This window comes from Cyclopterus lumpus, chromosome 18 (genome assembly GCF_009769545.1).
Source record: "Cyclopterus lumpus isolate fCycLum1 chromosome 18, fCycLum1.pri, whole genome shotgun sequence".
In the NCBI taxonomy this organism is placed as follows: domain Eukaryota; kingdom Metazoa; phylum Chordata; class Actinopteri; order Perciformes; family Cyclopteridae; genus Cyclopterus; species Cyclopterus lumpus.
Window position 1 is genome coordinate 12,546,183 of NC_046983.1, and position 20,666 is coordinate 12,566,848.

General features: G+C 41.4%; 2 long non-coding RNA genes across 3 annotated transcripts; both read right to left on the reverse strand.

Annotated features, from left to right (window-relative positions):
• LOC117747905 lies at positions 1–3,966 on the reverse strand. 2 transcript variants are annotated; one of them, XR_004611501.1, is made up of 3 exons: positions 3,858–3,966; positions 1,068–1,243; positions 1–38 (listed from the first exon to the last, which is right to left on the reverse strand). It is a non-coding gene; the product is annotated as an uncharacterized LOC117747905 (long non-coding RNA). The 2 variants fall into 2 exon arrangements; XR_004611500.1 differs by lacking the exon at positions 1–38 and having other exon boundaries at positions 533–1,243.
• A 12,725-nt stretch (positions 3,967–16,691) lies between these two features.
• On the reverse strand, positions 16,692–20,666 carry LOC117747896. The gene is made up of 3 exons (XR_004611497.1): positions 20,558–20,666; positions 17,770–17,945; positions 16,692–16,739 (listed from the first exon to the last, which is right to left on the reverse strand). It is a non-coding gene; the product is annotated as an uncharacterized LOC117747896 (long non-coding RNA).

Consider the following 20,666-nt stretch of genomic DNA (forward strand, 5'->3'; position numbering starts at 1 on the left):
AGGACTACAGGACCAGATGGAGAGCGGCGGTTGCCTTTCTGTTAGTGGGCGGAGTAAGTAATCCTTCACTATGACTACAGAAGTATCATTAATACGATTCCATCATTGGAGGCCAGATTCAACACACTAATGTAAATGTTGTGTAGTTCAGTTCAAAATAATTAATCTCTTGTGTTTGTGACAGGACCCCCTTGCCCGTCCACCCAAACCCCGACACCACCCGCCCCGCCCGCCAGCCGAGAGGACGAGGGGCGTCCCGTTCCCACCGGCACAGAGGACGTAGTTTGTCCCCGTCTGCTTCTTCTGTGCTGGTGGGTTCGGGAAGCTCCTCACACACGCAGGAAGCAGCTGTTTGCATCTGCTCACCAATCCAGAAGGAGACGGAAGCTTCAGGCTGAACAAGATTCATAATTATTCTAAAAGCTTTAAAGTATTTAATTTGTCACATATAATACTGTATCTTCATGTAAACTGTGTACAGTATTTATAATGTTATCTCCTGAAGAGTTGAATGAATAAATGTACCACAAAATCTCAATATGTCTTTTTATTATTAAAAACTACTGGGTCAGCAAACACCACGTTATGATATTCATATTGGGTTATAAATCAGAACTTTAATGGTTGATTCTTTTATACACTACAATGTTATAGTTTTTATATTTCCCTTTTGGGTAGTTGATTCATAATAATTAGCGTAAGTTTTTACGCCAGTGCTCTCATTTTTCATCTTCATAACGAGTAAACAATTCCACCAAAAATTATTTTTCTGTTTTGTGTTTTGGCAAAAAGTTGTAGCTTTTTTAAATTGCCACAAAGATATTTTGTCGTACAAAACATGAAACAAATCAAAAACGGCATCAAGTCAACGTGTCATGTCCGTTGACCACCAGCAATAACAAATACCAACATATATCTTCACTCTAAATAATATATTTATATTATACGTGGATATATATTATATATGTATATGAAAATGATGCTTTTACTACCAAACTCCTCACTGGATGGAGAACATTGAAACCAAACCAATGAACAGACAGCATGGAGGAGGACGTGTCCACGACCTTTGGAGCTCCAGCAGCATGAAAGATGTCCTCTGGAGTCTGAGGACAGGAGACTCTGAGCCGGCATCTCGTCCACCAGCTCCTGAAGAGACGTCTGGAAGCTGCTCGTCTCCCACAGCAGGACAACGGGCTCAGCCTTCTGGACTCTGTAGATAACGTGGCATGTTGGTTCCAACCTGTAGAATGAATCAAATGGAGACTTTAAACGTCCCGTTCATCTTCGGGCCGACGGGCTTTCTGCACAAACAACTCCTGTATCACATCAAAAAAACAAAAATAAACCGGAGCATGATGACTACAATAATAATGTATTTGACATGAACACTGATTCTGCTGTTGTTGCGCTCGAGGCTTTGACTAGAAACACAATGATCAGAGATGAACATGTGACGTCTTGTTTCTAAATGTGTCAGGTGACCAGGAACCAGGAAGGTTCCACGTTGTCATCACATGACTGACTCTTGAGCTACAAGAGTCAGAAGCATGAAGAGATCCGATCAGTCGTCAAAGAGCAGAAACTAACGGCAACATGAGTCAGTTAAAGACCGCGTAGCAGCTAAAAGGGACGGATCACTTCCTGTAGCTCCTCTTGGATTGATCGACTGATTGATCAATTGTTAATATTACAAACTGTGGAGAGTGTCCTGTGTGTTTCAGAGTTTTGTATGTTTTATAAACTACTGTCTTAACTTCCCTCTGATAATTAAAGTATTAACTGTATACAGTATATACTTATCTTTATAACATATGTTTTTTGCTGCTAGTTTACAGAAAATGATTTAATACTTGGATGATGGATGTCAATCTAAATATATTTTTAGGATGCTAAATTTAGCATTTTATGCATTTAACTGTAAAGACGTTCTTATACAGTATGACCTTTATTTAACCAGGTAAAATCAAGTGAGAACCAATTCTCATTTACAATGATGACCTGGCCAAGAGGCAGTAGCACATTCCACACAAGTGACACAAACAGCACAGATACAATACAGTATGACAAACACATGAGAAAATGGATACAAACAACATAGGTAAATTAATAAACACCATGTACAAAATAAAAAGGCGGATTACTGGATGCTCTTTGTAAAAATAGAAGAGAGAGAGAGAAGTGAGGGGTGGTCAGCAATTAAAATGAATGAAAGGCGTTATGACCAAACACAGTACGGACTTTTGGAATGATGAGCCTGATGAAGTCACTGGATCTTAAACAGCGATCGCTGTCAGAAATGTGTAGAAGATTTGAGAGGTAGCGAGGGGTCATTCCCAAAATGGATTTGTAGACCACGAGCAGCCAGTGTTGTAGCCGCCTGGTATGAAGGGAGGGCCAATCCACCAATCTGTACAGATCACAGTGGTGGGTGGTGGAGGGTGCTGTGAAGGAGGCCATGTTTCGATACAGGAAACCCAGTCTAGCTTTGACTTTAGCCAGAAGGCTATTGATGTGTATGTTAAAGATTTAAGTCAATGAAGTGTATTAGTTGTTTATGTACCAGTTTCTCTATGACTTTGGCCAGACAGGGCAAGATGGAAATCGGCCTGTAGCAGTTTGGGTCAGAGCCAGAGCCTCCTTTAAAGAGGGGGAGAATTGTAGCCGATTTCCAGTCAAGGGGGAAAACAGATCAATGAAATGACAGGTTAAACAGTCTTGTAATAGGGGAAGCAATAATATGGAGCAGTTTTATTTTGGCCTTCACGAAGATGAGGTGGACAAGGAAGTCCTTTATGAAAGTTGTATCTGATCTCACTGAAGAACGGATTATGAATATTAGCCTCCTTGAGACTTTGATGTAACAGCTTTGTACATGTCGATCATTCAAGTGTTTAAGGAGGCCCTCCGTGTTTTGTAAATGTCATTTTGAACCTTATTTGTTGTCAGTACCTGAAAGAAGTGGACAGATGCGGCTCCACTGACCGTGAGCGTCTTTCAGTCACATTTACAAATATATGAACCCAATAGAGTAGCTGAAATCACCATTCAATTGGCAGCTTGCACATTGACTGCAGGTTGTTTTTCATATTTAATGTTAGCATTCTTTACACACACACACACACACACACAGGTGTGATGTTCACGGTGAGAATGGCGCCACCTAGCGAGCATAGATATGCATGACACAGGCGAGTAAGCAGACAGCATATAAGGGATACATGTGTGGAAGCGGGCGGAGAATGAAGGCTCGGGAACCTACACCAAGTTGTCGTTCATCTGGTGTTTAACCAGAAACAGAAACACTACAATAGGTAAGGTAGATATATGATTCTACCGATGTATAGCAGCTTGGAGAAAGAGCGCATTTCCTCTTCACCCCCCGTGTGCTTTTCATTTGCCATCGCAATTCATCCCGGGACGGGCCCTGCTTATAACACCGTACAAATGCGGCGTTTACAGCTATTTGTCCCTGTGTTCCTGAACGTGTCACAGGAACGTGGGTGTGGCCAATTACTGGATGCAGAGCACCTGTTCCTGGAGCACCTGGGGGATAAAAGCCCTACTCCAGGATGGCGCTCCCCTCGCTTTGTTCGGCTCATACCTGGTTAGGGCTTTATTGGTTTACACCCCGCACTTCATCATGCTCACGCATTCACATTACAGATGTTACTGACTAACACACTTCACAATTGTACTCTTTCCTTTACTTAACTATATTAAACACCTTTACTTGACTATCATTCACTGTGTCCTTTCCCATATTTGTCATTGCCTCAGAGCCGGTTGTGACAATACTCATTCAATACAAATACAAATAGCCCCTATATACTACTGCAGTGTGTGCATGGCCCTACCTTTACTTGTAAATGAAGTCCATTCGTCTATCCGCCTGAACAAACATCTCCGTGCACTTTGTCCTCCTTATCTTCTTTTAGTTTTAAAAGTGTAGAAGAAGAGCAATGGCAGAACAAGCGTAACCCGTGGGCTCTCACACGCCCCCTTCCTTGAGGAAGAGGTACTGTTAGCCTGCCCTCTGCTTTTTCACTGCGGTTTTGTGTCAATCAGCACGGCTAAATAGGTTCTACACATACGTGACATATACTACACATGGATAGATATATTCTATGGAAAGAAAGGACTGTGATAAAAATACAAATATTACAGTTGTGACAAACAATGAGAAAGCAAAAGGCATGCACCTAACCCAGTTTATGAGGGATTGCACAATCTGAGATGAATAGTTTAATTTATGTTAACTATGTACTTTTTTGTACAAGACATTGTTTCCTAGAAATTAAGACGTTTCATTGCAGGCTTAAATTTGAATAAATAGTTGTACCAACAGGTTTTTCTATTATTACCATAAAGGTGTGTAGAAAATTCAAAAGGAACAGCTGTATTATGTGTTTTAGTCTGCAAAATTGGGAACGGTAAGAAGCCTGATACATTTTAAAGTAACATTCAAATAGTAATACTTGTGAAGACAAAATAGTCCAACTTTCCTTTAAGTAATCAAGTTAAAACAGTAATTGAGAGGGGAGAATTGACCTTCAACTAAGGTTGTGCTATAATCACAAACATCATGAAAACATCTCACAATTTTACACATTTATTTTGATACCCTTACTCACAGCACATGTTGAGACACATTCAATCTGCTAAAAACAAAACCATGTCAGCATGTTATAAAGCTCGCATGTTCCATTATGTTTTCATTTATTTGCAATAACATTCACCTAATGAGCAGACACACTTTTAGACTTCTGAGTTTGTTCAGTTTAAAAATTTAAAAAGGTGGCAAATGACAAAACAAATGTTATAGGATGTGCAAAGACTAGTTTAGGTTGTTGTGGGGCAAACATGTAGTGGCATTGCAGGCCATGCTTTATGTATCTAAACAAAGAATAACATATAGAAGTAGGTATGTGTTTTGTCATGATTCTTTCGGTGTGTATAAACCTTAATTTGTAAATTAACTAGCAACTACAACTATCTGAATATGTAACAAAATCAAAGTAAAATAGTTCCTTAGAAGGAGAATGGTCAACTCAAATATATAATATATCATAATATAAAAAGAAAAGGTCCCTTAAAAAAACAACTTCACAACTATTAGGAATCTATTTTAACGTGGTAACGTGACATGATCGTCATGGTAACGTGACATGATCGTCATGGTAACGTGACATGATCGTCATGACAACGTCACATGATCGCCACGGTAACGTGACACGATCGCCATGGTAACGTGACACGATTGTCATGGTAACGTAACGTGACATGATCGTCATGTAACCTGACATGATCGTCATGGTAACGTGATGTGACATGATCGCCACGGTAACGTGACACGATCGCCATGGTAACGTGACACGATCGTCATGGTAACGTGACGTGATCGTCATGGTAACTCCACCAGGAGGCGCCTGAACTTCTCAGCGTCACGGTTGGTGAGCACGAACACATTGTTGGTAACAACATGATCGTCATGGTAACGTGACATGATCGTCATGGTAATGTGACATGATCGTCATGGTAACGTGACATGATCGTCATGTAACCTGACATGACCGTCATGCAACCTGACATGATAGTCATGACAACGTGACATGATCGTCATGGTAACGTGACATGATCGTCATGTAAACGTGACATGATTGTCATGGTAACGTGACATGATCGTCATGGTAATGTGACATGATCGTCATGGTAACGTGACATGATCGTCATGGTAACGTGACATGATCGTCATGTAACCTGACATGACCGTCGTGCAACCTGACATGATAGTCATGACAACGTGACATGATCGTCATGACAACGTGACATGATCGTCATATAACGTGACATGATTGTCATGGTAACGTGACATGATTGTCATGGTAACGTGACATGATCGTCATGACAACATGACATGATAGGCATGACAACGTGACATGATCGTCATGACAACCTGACATGATTGTCGAGTTTCAAAGTGAGCCGAACATTTTGTGTTTTCACCTTGTTTGGCTCCGGTGCTGCGGTTTGATTTCACATATGCTACCCTTTTGATACCCTTACTCACAGCACAGGTTGAGACACATTCAATCTGCTTAAAACAAAACCTTGTCAGCATGTTATAAAGCTCGCATGTTCCATTATGTTTTCATTTATTTGCAAAAACATTCACTGAAAAGACACACTTTTAGACTTCTGAGTTTGTTAAGTTTAAACATTTAAAAAGGTGGCAAATGACAAAACAAATGTTATAGGATGTGCAAAGACTAGTTTAGGTTGTTGTGGGGCAAACATGTAGTGGCATTGCAGGCCATGCTTTATGTATCTAAACAAAGAATAACATATAGAAGTAGGTATGTGTTTTGTCATGATTCTTTCAGTGTGTATAAACCTTAATTTGTAAATTAACTAGCAACTACAACTATCTGAATATGTAACAAAATCAAAGTAAAATAGTTCCTTAGAAGGAGAATGGTCAACTCAAATTTATAACATAATATAAAAAGAAAAGGTCCCTTAAAAAAACAACTTCACAACTATTAGGAATTTATTTTAACGTGGTAACGTGACATGATCGTCATGGTAACGTGACATGATCGTCATGACAACGTGACATGATCGTCATGGTAACATGACATGACTTGATCGTCATGTAACCTGACGTGATTGTCATGGTAACGTAACGTGACATGATCGTCATGTAACCTGACATGATCGTCATGGAAACGTGACATGATCGTCATGGTAACGTGATGTGACATGATCGCCACGGTAACGTGACACGATCGCCATGGTAACGTGACACGATCGTCATGGTAACGTGACATGATCGTCATGGTAACGTGACATGATCGTCATGTAAACGTGACATGATCGTCATGGTAACGTGACATGATCGTCATGGTAACATGACATGACTTGATCGTCATGTAACCTGACGTGATTGTCATGGTAACGTAACGTGACATGATCGTCATGTAACCTGACATGATCGTCATGGAAACGTGACATGATCGTCATGGTAACGTGATGTGACATGATCGCCACGGTAACGTGACACGATCGCCATGGTAACGTGACACGATCGTCATGGTAACGTGACATGATCGTCATGGTAACGTGACATGATCGTCATGTAACGTGACATGATCGTCATGTAAACGTGACATGATCGTCATGGTAACGTGACATGATCGTCATGGTAACATGACATGACTTGATCGTCATGTAACCTGACGTGATTGTCATGGTAACGTAACGTGACATGATCGTCATGTAACCTGACATGATCGTCATGGAAACGTGACATGATCGTCATGGTAACGTGATGTGACATGATCGCCACGGTAACGTGACACGATCGCCATGGTAACGTGACATGATCGTCATGTAACCTGACATGACCGTCATGCAACCTGACATGACAGTCATGACAACGTGACATGATCGTCATGACAACGTGACATGATCGTCATGTAACGTGACATGATCGTCATGGTAACGTGACATGATTGTCATGGTAACGTGACATGATCGTCATGGTAACGTGACATGATCGTCATGGTAACGTGACATGATTGTCATGTAAATGTGACATGATCGTCATGACAACATGACATGATAGTCATGACAACGTGACATGATCGTCATGACAACCTGACATGATTGTCGAGTTTCAAAGTGAGCCGAACATTTTGTGTTTTCACCTTGTTTGGCTCCGGTGCTGCGGTTTGATTTCACATATGCGCTGGAGTTTTTCGCCCTCTCAAGAGACGTCTGCGGGGAGGGGGACATCAAGATAATGAAGCTCAACCACGTCACATTTGATGAACAATTCAAATTAAAGTTTGGCTTTTAGTGCATGCGCAAGGGAATACAAATTTAGTGAAGTCAAATGAATTGTTCGAGATTCATAAAGCCCCAAAATCAGAGGCATCGCATCGGCACCTTGTACTTCATGAGGTTGGATTTCAGCATGTTCACCTCCTCTTGTAGTTGGCTGAAACGGTCATACAAATACCTACAGTAACAACGATTAAAATAATAAAGCAGGAGAGCCAAAGCACATAGAACAAGGTTGATGAAGCGCAGATTATATGCAAGACATACCAGACTCTAATGATTTTTACTTGAAGACAATCATACATATATATATATATATATATATATATATATATATATATATATATATATATATATATATATATAGTGAAAATGTATTTATAGTAAAAGAATTTACACAATGTTATACTATCAGTGTAAACCACCCCCCATGATCATCTTGAATAATAGTCAATCTACATTTTGGGGTTATTGGTTTACTTACTTACTTCTATGTCTTGACTTGTGTTTTATACTTATATTTTCTACTTTAACCAGATCATTTTTTTAGACTATATTCCCCCATAAGTATGACTTTTCATCAAAGATGTGTTTACAATCAGTAAAGTATCAGAAAGAGGAAATTGCTGAGTGCAGACACTCTTTTCAGCAATTTAGGAGCACCGCACTGTGCAACCACGTCTACTGTTTTGTGGGCGGCTCCACCAAAGCAGATAGACGTCAGATGCCTTGCTTGGGAATACCTCAGCAAAGTATTGTTTCATCAAATAATAATATCTAATAGAACACCACCAGGTTTTGAAAAAAATAAATAAAACTACTGTATTTTCCACACTATAAGGCGCACTTAAAAGCCTTTAATTTTCTCAAAAAACGAGAGTGTGCCTTATAATCTGGAGCGCCTTATATATGAATTAATTCTGGTTGTGCTTACTGACCTCGAAACGATTTTGTGTGGTACACGGCGCTCTGTCCAAATGTTTTAGTACGACTTTGGTAAACTACAAAGCCGCACCGCTTGCAGCATTATGGTGCGTTCACACAAACGGCTTTATAACTCGCGTCAGTTTATTCTGAGCCCAAAAATAAACTGTGTATGTGTTTAAAAAATCTGAAAAATCACCTGGGATCATATGCCTTTCTAAATGCACTGTACATGTTGGAATATGAATTAAAAAAGTAAAAGGTGTCCACCTGTAGCCCGGCTGTCTCAAGCTGGTGAACTAGATCCTCATGTTCATGGGTGGGGAAATGGTGCGCCCCCACCTCCTCATCCCCAAGCCCCTGTCGAGTAATGTTTTAGTACGACTTTGGTAAACTACAAAGCCGCACCGCTTGCAGCATTATGGTGCGTTCACACCAAACGGCTTTATAACTCGCGTGGCTTATCTCCGTAGCTTGTCTCGGTAAAAACAGTTATAATTTCCTCCATCCACCACGGTCGAAATAACCACTAGTTCTGCTTTATACTTGTTGTGGACATCCCATAAACGTCGGAACATCTAACGCCCTCATGTCTGGGTTCATAACATCACCCGTAGGCTCACACAGCTCGGGGAGTTTCATTGACTCCGCCTCGATAACTTCCATTTCCAGCGCTACCAGAGCAGCAGCAGCCCAACGGGCGGAGCATCTCAACGCTGATTGGCTACTAGCAGAGCAGCAGCAGCCCAACGGGCGGAGCATCTTAACGCTGATTGGCTGCTAACAGAGCAGCAGCAGCCCAACGGGCGGAGCATCTCAACTCTGATTGGCTGCTACCAGAGCAGCAGCAGCCCAACGGGCGATGCATCTCAACGCTGATTGGCTGGCGAGTTGCGAAACTTTTGCAACTCACCTTGGAAGTTTAAATATTTCAACTCTGGGATAAATTGTGCAACGCGCGAAACACGTCTATTGCAACATCCGGCGAATTTCAACCAAACGCGTCTGTGCGTTGACTTTACATGGGATCCAGACGCGCTAAAAATTCGCAACGCGTTTGGTGTAACACCCCTTTACGGCTACCGTAGTCAGGAGCGTCGCGGAGTAATACATACTGTACTTCGCCATAATATTACAGTGTGTGTGTATAAGGACCCCACAATGGTACCTGTCAAGAGACACTTACGACGCAGACTTCAAACTCAAGGCTATCAGTCACGCAGTAGAACATGGGAATAGAGCCGCTGCGAGAGAATTCAACATTAATGAATCAATGGTACGGAAGTGGAGGAAGCAAGAAGATGACCTGCGCCAAGTAAAGAAGACCACACAGAGTTACGCTAACGTTTGATTTAGCGGTATCAGACTGTTTTTTTTACGTGTTACAACTGAACAAGGTTGGGAGTTATTGTGAATACGCTCATTAACGTTTGAACAATGTTGAGAGTTATTGTGAACACGTTTAATAAAGTTTGACTGACTGACTGTTTTGTTTCGCTTAATGCGCCTTATAGGCGGGTGCGCTTTATATATGAAAAAAGATCGAAAATAGACCATTCATTGACAGTGCGCCTTATAATCCAATGCTCCCTATAGTGCGGAAAATACGGTATGTGAACAGGAACTGCACCTGAACTAAAATGCAACTATGTGGAATTGTTTTCCTTGGTCCAGAACAAATTAATAACATGTTTCTACAATAGTTCCCGGACCGCTGAAAAAGTCCCTGTGGGTCCCTCAGGCGAATTGTTGGATGTAGAACAAAGTGGCACGTTTAGGTGAAGCCCTTCGTCATTGTTTCTGACAGGCTGAGCCCAAAAATAAACGGAGGCCTCGGTGTGGATACAGCTCACCGTCACTCCTCTAGCTCTGGGTTGACTCCAGGGGCCGCAGGTCTCCCCTCCATATCCATCTATCATCTGTTCTTGATGGTCACATGACTTAACTGATACCCCAGTTCCCTACGAGGTGGAAACACACACACACACTGGAGCCAAGTGTTTAACGTGTAGATAAGACGCGCAGAGGGAACGGCGTAGACCCTGATAGCTCTCACACTACCAAATGACATCGCAGAGCTGCGCATGTGCAGAGGTAACGTGGAGTCAGGCGTGTAGTCCGGTGTGTGGCTCCACCCGTACCTCATTCCTTATGTAGAGCTACAACTAATGACGAAAGAACCAGACGGTTATTTTCTCACTGAAACGATTGTTTGTTTGGTCTCTGCTCCTCACTCCAGAATCACAATATATGCAGTTTACCTTCACAAAGCAGCACTAGTTTTGTTGACACGTAGAGGGAAATGTGTATGTGGCGCGTGTGTGTGTGTGTGTGTGGGCTGTCTGCCTGACAGAAAAACGCGAGCTCAATATCAATCCGCAGCGCATTTAGCGAGAGAGACTCGTAACGTAAAGCGGCTTCTGTGTGTCGTGCAACAGCCCATCGGGTCTATTGAGCCACGACACCGCAGCTCGCTCCTTATGGACCGGGAGCGACCTGTAGATCAGTCCGTCTCTGCAACAGCTGTTCGCGGTGTTCTTCATCCACGTACCTCGCTGACCAGCCCCTGCCAGTCACTCTCACTCCCTTAATAGAGGACTGCATTGGTCCGGAATATTCAGACCAAATGTCAGACATTTGATTGATTAATATTTAGCTCTTATAGCTTCATAATTAATGAACTGAGCCTCAATTCTCACCTTGTATTATGGTACAAAGGATGTTAACATGTTGAGTGCATTGAGATGGGGGAAATTATAATGACTGACCAATGGCACAAACATGACAAGACACATCTTACAACAGTGTATTACTAATATATGATATGAAAAATATTAACAAATTTATTGGAATAGGCCTACTCAAGTTTTATTTTGCACTATATTCTGAGAATATTAAATATGCCAAATAATTAAAAAAGTAATAAGATGATCCGTATTTCGTAAAGCTGACATATTCTATTATGTTTAGCAGAATTGCAATACCATTCACTTTTTTAAAAATAAAATGTTTACGTTTTTTACTTTTGATGGCCAACCTAAGATTGCAATTTCTGTACCTGGGTTGAACCATATTATGTACATCCGAGAACCATTGACTGAGACACCTCTACCAGAACATTTGGAGTTTAGGTCCAAGTTTGTGATCTAGGGGATCCTCACAGGACTTATAATTAACTTTAAAATGAATTAGCTTACATTTTAATTCAAGTTTTACATAAGAACAGGGAGATGACTCGCTTTATTTTGAGTACATTGGTGCTTTAAGTATCTGTTGAAGATAAAACCAAAAGATATTGTCACAAGCCTTTTTAATATCCTTTCATTCATCCGAAAATAGTTTAATGTGGAAAAAAACATCCAAGGTCAACACTATAAAGGGGTCAGAATAACTACGACCCGGCCTGAGGTGTGACATATCTTGCTCTACTTGCAGGGTCTCTCATGGTGGTCAATCTGCCACTGGACCAGAGTTCTTGTATAGCTACTGGATAATAACATTACTATTCTGGAAGAGCCAGGCCTTCAATATCCAGAGGCTTGTAAATGTGTCGTTTTGCAATACAATCTACTTTCAAGGAAAAGAAATGGAAGGCAGCAAACTGATTGATTGACAACATTTATTTCTGCAAACAGACTAACATTTTACCACCACAGTGTCTTCATCAGAGTCAAACAGGAAGTGTACTTTGAATAGCCAGATTAAGGAAGCAAGTGAATTTACGGCACTCATTTAAAACCACACACTACCAGGTCTTTTTGCATTAGCTGCTGTTCATTGTTGCTGTTCATTGACATTTAAATAAAGATGCCCTGGAATTGAAAGATGGTAGCGACAAGCCTGGTGGCAATTAGCAGCTGGCTGAGTTCAAATGCTTTGAGATTCTTGATCTGGGAAGTGGAGATGCACTCCACACTTTTTGGGTGGTGTTACAACTGCGGGGGTGAAGCCTTCTCTTGGACACAGCTCTGTTCTCAACATTTCCTTCAGGGGTGGCTTGAAATTCCTCTCTTTGCTTTTGGCAAATGTATAAACACACCAAAAGAGATCAGGGAACGTTGACATCAGATCAACTTTGGCCGTGTCCTCGGCACTGCAAACAGAAAGATACAATTGTATGACAAAGAAAATCCCTGAAAGTCATCCACAATCTAACCATTGAGTTCCAACATTTTGACTTGTGACCCCTTGAACAAATGTAATGTTAACCTGTAATGTTATGAGTCTTATTGTGTTTACAGGATGAAGTTGTTTGAGATAAGAAGTATGGCTTTTGCATTTACAGAGTTCAGGAGGTCAGCGAAGGTCTCATGACCTGTGTAGCTGTAACACCTGTCAATCATCCTAGCTGCCTATGGGGGTGGGGGCAGCATGAGCGTACTTGTGATTGGCAGAGCGAGTGAGGTGGGCTGTTGTCTCGTAGCTTTGCTCACCAAGGGTCGCTACAGGAAGAACCAACTCTAACGTCACTTCATCTTTTATCAGCACTGTCTGCACCATGCAGGGAGCGCAGAGGAGAGACCGAACTACCGACACTTGTGGTCAGTGGAGAATACCGACAACTACCGCGTTACAGAAATGCAGATAAGAGCAATACTCTTCTAATAGCGTGCATATATCACCACTTACGATATGTTTTCATTAATTTATGGTGTATTCCATATTGACAGATGCAGCATACCCTATCAAACTTCCTTTGTTTTTTAAATGAATGGTGGTTGCCACTGATTGTCGCGAGCATTACAGTCAGTACGAATAACATGTACGAGCAGCTGATCTGGTCCAAGAGCCCCTAAAATCCTTGATCTCTCCTTAAAGAGTAAGTGTCTTCACCGAAAACGTTGCCAATTGAGCTTTTATGACATTAATGATCTGCTGCGGTATAAATAACAAGTGTTTACACACTGAAAACACTGATGAATTACAGGGAGAACATTATTAGATTCAACAACATTGCATGAAAACAAAGCGTGTTTAATTTTCCATCCAGTTTGTCTTTCTGTGTTCAAAAGAGCGGTCCCCTTATAAAACACATGAATGTAAAAACTATTTAGTTTTTACCCGAAACTATCTCATTTGTATCCTTAGCATGAGTATTGCAGATTATGTCATGTTTACAACAACACTGACATGTATGATAAAAAGTAATAGTACTAATAAAATAAAATATATGTTGGACAAATATGAGAAAATAATTAAAACGTCTCTCTTTGCGTCTTACGTGACTAAGCACGTGACCAGGCCCTTCAGTAATTGCCATAGCAACGACCCGCCGAGGCTATAAAAATAGTCGAACGTTGACATTCGTCCCTTTTGCATTTTGACTTCGACACGAGCTTAAACCCTCTTGTTGACCCAAACTGTAAAGCTAACCCTTTGATCTTTTGACTGCTAGCTAAAAGCTACTCTTGAATCTCTTTGGATAACAACTACTGACTTCCCTCTATCGCGGACCCCGACAAGCCGGAGAATGGACGACAACTGGCTGCTGCAACAGCTGCTGCACAACCTTCGGGGTAAGTTTTATATTTATTTTAGCATTTTTCTCATTGATTCATCCCTTAAAACCGTTTAAAGCGTTCTCAGTTGAGAAATTGGTGAAACCTTTTGAGTTTAAAGTGCACTATGTTTGATATTACTGTTAAACGGTGAAGCCTCTTGTGTGTTGGTGCCTTCGTGGCACTAAGCTAGCTACGTAGTTATTACTAGTTAGCTACATTATTTGAGTGCCGGAATGTCTTAAAAGTCGCGGGATATCTGTGATATGTGTTAACAATTACTGTAGAGGTTTAAAAACACTGTTATTGTATTTAGAGGGCATCAAATATGACATATTTGACCTTGAAATGTCTAAATAAAGATGGCGCCTGAGGGGCTTGTCATTGAGTTCTAATTCTTAATTCTGAAATATAATCATGCGACATGTGACGTCATCGCACCAGGTGTGTTAGAATCGCACATGATTGCGACAATGAGTTGATTTGTTTTGACTGTTGAAACGTGACTTATTGAACAAACATCTGCTCCTTTTACTTCATAATATTCCATAAACTATTTCTTTAACATGTAACCTTTGCTTTTATCATTATTATTGTTGTTGTTCTGTCATGTGTTCTCTGTTCAAACTAACAGGCAAAGCTGCACTATGTTTGATATTACTGTTAAACGGTGAAGCCTCTTGTGTGTTGGTGCCTTCGTGACACATGTAGTCCTAGTTAGTTTATAGATATGCTGTCGTTTTTAAAATGTAACCTTTGATTATTGCTCAATGTAATCCAGAAATATTTCATGTCATGAGGAGTCCTGTTTAAATGTTTCCCTGCAGCTATCGGCGACTTCCCTGGAGGTCCTCAGGACGGCCCCCCTGAACCCATCCGAATCGACTACGGAGGTAAAATCAGAGCAAGGCACAATTAAAGGTTTATATAGGGGGACAGTGAGAAGATATGAAACATTGTTTAGTCTGGAAGGTGTGGCTCACGAATCTAAACAGTTGGTTAATTGAGCTGCTAACTGATTGATTAGCAGCTGGAATCTGAATCCATTATTGCTCAATGTAATCCAGAAATATTTCATGTCATGAGGAATCCTGTTTAAATGTTTCCCTGCAGGTGGCGACTTCGCTGGAGTTCCTCAGCGCGGCCCCCCTGAACCCATCCGAATCGACTACGGAGGTAAAATCAGAGCAAGGCACAATTAAAGGTTTATATAGGGGGACAGTGAGAAGATATGAAACATTGTTTAGTCTGGAAGGTGTGGCTCACGAGTCTAAACAATTGGTTAATTGAGCTGCTAACTGATTGATTAGCAGCTGGAATCTGAATCCATTATTGCTCAATGTAATCCAGAAATATTTCATGTCATGAGGAATCCTGTTTAAATGTTTCCCTGCAGGTGGCGACTTCGCTGGAGTTCCTGCACAGCTTGGCCCCCATGACGCCATCAGGTATGTCCCTGAAGGTAATGTCATGCAAGATGAGTTACACAATGCGCTTTTGGGTTTGTTTTTTTCCTTGCCTAACTTTGATTCAGATTTGGACGACCGCCTCCGACTCGCCCGACTCCGACTGGCCCGGTCCCGTGTCCGAATCGCCCGACTCCGACTCATCCGACTCCCCCGACTGAGGCTGGCCAGCTTCCAACGGGCCCGACTGCGAACGCTCCGCAGGTAAGTATTCAGGTAAGTAATCAGGTAAGTTATACAGTTGTCACTTTAAACTTACACTTACATTACTGTTTAAAGTACTGTTTTCCGTTTGTCTTTATGTTATATTGTATATTCTACTGCACTGTGTTGATGGTTGTTGATTGTTTAATATTATTGTCCAATGTTGCACCACCCACCATGACAAATTTTTGTAGTTATCAGTAGATGGATAGATAGATAGATAGATAGATAGTTAGATACTTTATTCATCCACAGGGGGACATTTAGTTGTAGAAGCAGCAAGCAAGGTTACAGAGTAAACATAAAATATTAATATCAAGTATGAAAAAATGCACACTATATACAATACAATGCAAGGTTTATTGATGTTCAATTTGAGGAGGATCTGGCCAGAGGTGATTATATTATAAAGTCTTATAGAAGTTGGCAGGAATATTCTCCTGTATCTGTCCTTGCTTTTTCCTTTCCTGCTGGCCATCCTCCCTTTTGGTGTGGAACGTCCTGTAGAAGCTCCAGTCCCTCAGAAACCAGAAGAGTACCAGGAGGAGCAGGGAAGAGGACTCCTCGCCCGACTCCCCCGACTGCCTTCCCTTGCGTCTGGCGGGGTTGGCTGGTCGGAGTGGTTATTACTAACGTTAAGAAAAGTCTCCAAGTCTTTTATTCAGGTATCGATTGCTGTGACACAAGAAGCAACATCCAGGATCTCCTTGACGACGAAGAAGATGACGAGGAGGGAGGACCACAGGACCAGATGAGACGGATGGAGGACTACAGGACCAGATGGAGAGCGGCGGTTGCCTTTCTGTTAGTGGGCGGAGTAAGTAATCCTTCACTATGACTACAGAAGTATCATTAATACGATTCCATCATTGGAGGCCAGATTCAACACACTAATGTAAAGGTTGTGTAGTTCAGTTCAAAATAATTAATCTCTTGTGTTTGTGACAGGACCCCCTTGCCCGTCCACCCAAACCCCGACACCACCCGCCCCGCCCGCCAGCCGAGAGGACGAGGGGCGTCCCGTTCCCACCGGCACAGAGGACGTAGTTTGTCTCCGTCTGCTTCTTCTGTGCTGGTGGGTTCAGGAAGCTCCTCACACACGCAGGAAGCAGCTGTTTGCATCTGCTCACCAATCCAGAAGGAGACGGAAGCTTCAGGCTGAACAAGATTCATAATTATTCTCAAAGCTTTAAAGTATTTAATTTGTCACATATAATACTGTATCTTCATGTAAACTGTGTACAGTATTTATAATGTTATCTCCTGAAGAGTTGAATGAATAAATGTACCACAAAATCTCAATATGTCTTTTTATTATTAAAAACTACTGGGTCAGCAAACACCACGTTATGATCCTTCATATTGGGTTATAAATCAGAACTTTAATGGTTGATTCTTTTATACACTACAATGTTATAGTTTTTATATTTCCCTTTTGGGTAGTTGATTCATAATAATTAGCGTTAGTTTTTACGCCAGTGATCTCATTTTTCATCTTCATAACGAGTAAACAATTCCACCAAAAATTATTTTTCTGTTTTGTGTTTTGGCAAAAAGTTGTAGCTTTTTTAAATTGCCACAAAGATATTTTGTCGTACAAAACATGAAACAAATCAAAAACGGCATCAAGTCAACGTGTCATGTCCGTTGGCCACCAGCAATAACAAATACCAACATATATCTTCACTCTAAATAATATATTTATATTATACGTGGATATATATTATATATGTATATGAAAATTATGCTTTTACTACCAAACTCCTCACTGGATGGAGAACATTGAAACCAAACCAATGAACAGACAGCATGGAGGAGGACGTGTCCACGACCTTTGGAGCTCCAGCAGCATGAAAGATGTCCTCTGGAGTCTGAGGACAGGAGACTCTGAGCCGGCATCTCGTCCACCAGCTCCTGAAGAGACGTCTGGAAGCTGCTCGTCTCCCACAGCAGGACAACGGGCTCAGCCTTCTGGACTCTGTAGATAACGTGGCATGTTGGTTCCAACCTGTAGAATGAATCAAATGGAGACTTTAAACGTCCCGTTCATCTTCGGGCCGACGGGCTTTCTGCACAAACAACTCCTGTCTCACATCAAAAAAACAAAAATAAACCGGAGCATGATGACTACAATAATAATGTATTTGACATGAACACTGATTCTGCTGTTGTTGCGCTCGAGGCTTTGACTAGAAACACAATGATCAGAGATGAACATGTGACGTCTTGTTTCTAAATGTGTCAGGTGACCAGGAACCAGGAAGGTTCCACGTTGTCATCACATGACTGACTCTTGAGCTACAAGAGTCAGAAGCATGAAGAGATCCGATCAGTCGTCAAAGAGCAGAAACTAACGGCAACATGAGTCAGTTAAAGACCGCGTAGCAGCTAAAAGGGACGGATCACTTCCTGTAGCTCCTCTTGGATTGATCGACTGATTGATCAATTGTTAATATTACAAACTGTGGAGAGTGTCCTGTGTGTTTCAGAGTTTTGTATGTTTTATAAACTACTGTCTTAACTTCCCTCTGATAATTAAAGTATTAACTGTATACAGTATATACTTATCTTTATAACATATGTTTTTTGCTGCTAGTTTACAGAAAATGATTTAATACTTGGATGATGGATGTCAATCTAAATATATTTTTAGGATGCTAAATTTAGCATTTTATGCATTTAACTGTAAAGACGTTCTTATACAGTATGACCTTTATTTAACCAGGTAAAATCAAGTGAGAACCAATTCTCATTTACAATGATGACCTGGCCAAGAGGCAGTAGCACATTCCACACAAGTGACACAAACAGCACAGATACAATACAGTATGACAAACACATGAGAAAATGGATACAAACAACATAGGTAAATTAATAAACACCATGTACAAAATAAAAAGGCGGATTACTGGATGCTCTTTGTAAAAATAGAAGAGAGAGAGAGAAGTGAGGGGTGGTCAGCAATTAAAATGAATGAAAGGCGTTATGACCAAACACAGTACGGACTTTTGGAATGATGAGCCTGATGAAGTCACTGGATCTTAAACAGCGATCGCTGTCAGAAATGTGTAGAAGATTTGAGAGGTAGCGAGGGGTCATTCCCAAAATGGATTTGTAGACCACGAGCAGCCAGTGTTGTAGCCGCCTGGTATGAAGGGAGGGCCAATCCACCAATCTGTACAGATCACAGTGGTGGGTGGTGGAGGGTGCTGTGAAGGAGGCCATGTTTCGATACAGGAAACCCAGTCTAGCTTTGACTTTAGCCAGAAGGCTATTGATGTGTATGTTAAAGATTTAAGTCAATGAAGTGTATTAGTTGTTTATGTACCAGTTTCTCTATGACTTTGGCCAGACAGGGCAAGATGGAAATCGGCCTGTAGCAGTTTGGGTCAGAGCCAGAGCCTCCTTTAAAGAGGGGGAGAATTGTAGCCGATTTCCAGTCAAGGGGGAAAACAGATCAATGAAATGACAGGTTAAACAGTCTTGTAATAGGGGAAGCAATAATATGGAGCAGTTTTATTTTGGCCTTCACGAAGATGAGGTGGACAAGGAAGTCCTTTATGAAAGTTGTATCTGATCTCACTGAAGAACGGATTATGAATATTAGCCTCCTTGAGACTTTGATGTAACAGCTTTGTACATGTCGATCATTCAAGTGTTTAAGGAGGCCCTCCGTGTTTTGTAAATGTCATTTTGAACCTTATTTGTTGTCAGTACCTGAAAGAAGTGGACAGATGCGGCTCCACTGACCGTGAGCGTCTTTCAGTCACATTTACAAATATATGAACCCAATAGAGTAGCTGAAATCACCATTCAATTGGCAGCTTGCACATTGACTGCAGGTTGTTTTTCATATTTAATGTTAGCATTCTTTACACACACACACACACACACAGGTGTGATGTTCACGGTGAGAATGGCGCCACCTAGCGAGCATAGATATGCATGACACAGGCGAGTAAGCAGACAGCATATAAGGGATACATGTGTGGAAGCGGGCGGAGAATGAAGGCTCGGGAACCTACACCAAGTTGTCGTTCATCTGGTGTTTAACCAGAAACAGAAACACTACAATAGGTAAGGTAGATATATGATTCTACCGATGTATAGCAGCTTGGAGAAAGAGCGCATTTCCTCTTCACCCCCCGTGTGCTTTTCATTTGCCATCGCAATTCATCCCGGGACGGGCCCTGCTTATAACACCGTACAAATGCGGCGTTTACAGCTATTTGTCCCTGTGTTCCTGAACGTGTCACAGGAACGTGGGTGTGGCCAATTACTGGATGCAGAGCACCTGTTCCTGGAGCACCTGGGGGATAAAAGCCCTACTCCAGGATGGCGCTCCCCTCGCTTTGTTCGGCTCATACCTGGTTAGGGCTTTATTGGTTTACACCCCGCACTTCATCATGCTCACGCATTCACATTACAGATGTTACTGACTAACACACTTCACAATTGTACTCTTTCCTTTACTTAACTATATTAAACACCTTTACTTGACTATCATTCACTGTGTCCTTTCCCATATTTGTCATTGCCTCAGAGCCGGTTGTGACAATACTCATTCAATACAAATACAAATAGCCCCTATATACTACTGCAGTGTGTGCATGGCCCTACCTTTACTTGTAAATGAAGTCCATTCGTCTATCCGCCTGAACAAACATCTCCGTGCACTTTGTCCTCCTTATCTTCTTTTAGTTTTAAAAGTGTAGAAGAAGAGCAATGG